The sequence below is a fragment of the Nyctereutes procyonoides genome, unplaced genomic scaffold (assembly GCF_905146905.1).
Source record: "Nyctereutes procyonoides isolate TBG_1078 unplaced genomic scaffold, NYPRO_anot_genome, whole genome shotgun sequence".
In the NCBI taxonomy this organism is placed as follows: Eukaryota; Metazoa; Chordata; class Mammalia; order Carnivora; family Canidae; genus Nyctereutes; species Nyctereutes procyonoides.
Genome location: NW_026575048.1, coordinates 39,743,152 through 39,745,943, shown reverse-complemented (window position 1 = coordinate 39,745,943; position 2,792 = coordinate 39,743,152). Strand labels below are relative to the sequence as shown.

The 2,792-nt window shown below is 42.7% G+C and overlaps 1 pseudogene; it reads right to left on the bottom strand.

The window, feature by feature from the left end:
- Window positions 1-413: 413 nt before the first annotated feature.
- LOC129511163 (G2/mitotic-specific cyclin-B1-like) lies at window positions 414-2,170 on the bottom strand (annotated as a pseudogene).
- Window positions 2,171-2,792: the final 622 nt, after the last annotated feature.

The window sequence follows — 2,792 nt, the reverse complement described above, 5'->3', positions numbered from 1 at the left end:
GTTCCATCTAAACACTGTTGAAGGAAAAGACAGATCTGTTGACTGCCAGTTAAGCTCCTAAATATAGATCCTTTTCTCCCTTCTTTTCCATTATTATATTTCTTTTCTAAAATGCTTTCTCTTATGTATGTGTTGGCTAATACTTCCATAATCCTGTTAAATCATAGTAGAGGTAGTAGCACTATTCCTAACTTCAATATTGCTGTATAAGTAAGATAAGATGCCAATGGTATGAATTATGCCAACATATATATATATATATATATATATATATATATATTTAAGGTATAAGACGTTAAAAAGGACCACAAACCTTATTAAAAGTAAGTAAAGGTAACATATAATATGTACAGATGGCACATGGTGCCAATTTTATTTGCAAATATTACAATAGCCCAATGCATGTTTACAAGTTACACCTTTGCCACAGCCTTGGCTAAATCTTGAACCACTGCAGAATTTAGCTGTGCCAGAGTGCTGATATTAGCATGCTTAGAGGTGCCATACTTGTTCTTGATAGTCATGTGCTTTGTAAGCCCACGATTCCCTGTGACTATATTCTTAGCCAGGTGTTGCATGACGTTTAGAAGGGATTCTTCAGTGTATGACAGATAATGCTGTAGAGTTGGTGTCCATTCACCATTATCAAGAATTTTCAGCACTAAGCAAAAAGCTCCTGCTGCAATCTGAGAAGGAGGAAAGTGCACCATATCGTAGTCCAACATAGATAGTTCCATCAGGTATTTGGCCAGAGTATGTTGCTCAACATCGACTTCTCCAATCTTAGATGTTCTCCGAAGGAAATGCAGGGGGTAGACGGCAGCCCAGACCATTTTATAAAGATCTTATAAATGCAGGGGGTAGAGGGCGGCCCAGACCATTTTATAAATAAAGATCTTAGAATCTTCATTTCCATCTGTCTGATTTGGTGTTTAGTGTAAATGTTGTCAGTCACAAAGGCAAAGTCACCAATTTCTGGAGGGTACATTTCCTCATATTTGCTTGCAATAAACATGGCAGTGACACCAACCAGCTCCAGCATCTTCTTGGGCACACAGTTATTCTGCATGAGCCGATCAATAATGGAAACAGTCATGTACATGATCTGCAGTAACCTGAATTTCATTTGAACCTGTACTAGCCAATTAGGATGGCAATCGTGTTTCCAGTGACTTCACCACCCAGAAGGTATTTTGGTTTGACTGCTTGCTCTTCCTCAAGTTGTCTCAGATACGCATAAATATCTTTCACATATTCACTACAAAGGTTTGGATCATCTCCATCTTCTGCATCTACATCATTCACCGCAAGAATTACATCAGAGAGTGGGCAGCCCGGGTGGCTCAGGGATTTAGCGCCGCCTTCAGCCTAGGGTGTGATCCTGGAGACCCATGATCAGGTCCCGCATTGGGCTCCCTGCATGGAGCCTGCTTCTCCCTCTGCCTGTGTCTCTGCCTCTCTCTCTGTTCATGCATGTCTCTCATGAATAAATAAATGAATAATTTTTAAAAAATTATATCAGAGAAAGCCTGACACAGATATTCTTCTGCAGGGGCACATCCAGATGTTTCCATCAGGCTTAGAGAGGGAGTATCAACCAAAACAGGCTTGGGCAAAAGTTTTTCTTCTTTTTTTTTTTTTTTTAAGATTTTATTTATTTATTTATTTATTTATTTATTTATTTATTTATTTATTTATTAGAGAGAAAGAGAGAGAGAGAGAGAAGGAGAAGCAGGCTCCATGCAGGGAGCCTGACGTGGGACCCAATCCCAGGTCTCCAGGATCATACCCTAGGCTGAAGGCAGGAGCTAAACCACTGAGCCACCCAGGGATCCCCCAAGTTTTTCTTCTTTAACCGGCTCAGGTTCCGGCTCTGGTTCTGGCACAGGTACAGGGACAGGCTTGGGTGCCTTCTCCAGAGGCTTTGGTATTTTTTTTAGCGATGACTTAGCCAGGAACCGAAGTTTTTGCTTCCTTTTTCAGAGGCAGTTTGGCCTGTGGTTTGGTTGTTCACTGACTTTGTTACCAATGTCTTCCAGGGCAGTTCTTGGCCTCAGGCCAGGCTTGGAGGCTGCAGCAGAGGCCAGAGGCACCCACTTTGCCCCTGCCAACCGATCTTCGTCTTATTTTCAACATTAACTTTGGTGTTCCTGGTGACCTGGAGTGCCATGGTCGCATCTTCTCCAGGGGAGAGGCAGAGCATGGGAGCCACCGATATGCCGGAGCTGAGGCCGCTGGGTCAACAGCTGTTCCTTCTCAGCACGCCCCTTTTTTATATTATCTTGTAGGTCTTCCTTAAAGTAGACAAAAGATTGTGTGCAGATAGTATTTTGAGGAAGGTGAGCCTAGGGAACAAGAGAAGTAATAAATGGGGGGGCACCTGGGTGGCTCAGTCGGTTAAGCATCTGCCTTGGGCTCAGGTCATGATCCCGGGGTCCTGGGATGGAGCCCATGTCAGGCTCCCTGCTCAGCAGGAAGTATGCTTCTCTCTCTCCCTCTGCCCCTCTCCCCACCCATGCTCTCTCTCTCTCTCTTTTTCCTTCTCTCTCTCCCCCTCTCAAATACATAAAATCTTTAAACAAAAAAGAAAGAAAGAAAGAAAGAAAGAAAAAGAAAGAAAGAAAAGAAAAGAAAGAAAAGGAAGAAGAAAAAAAAAAGAAAGAAACAGAGACAGGGAAGGGTCCCTGGGTCCCTGGACCTAGGGCGAGAGCACATGACTCTTGATCTCAGGGGTGTAGTTTAAACCCCACAGGATGTAGAGTTTACTAAATTAAAAACATTTTTAATTAAAA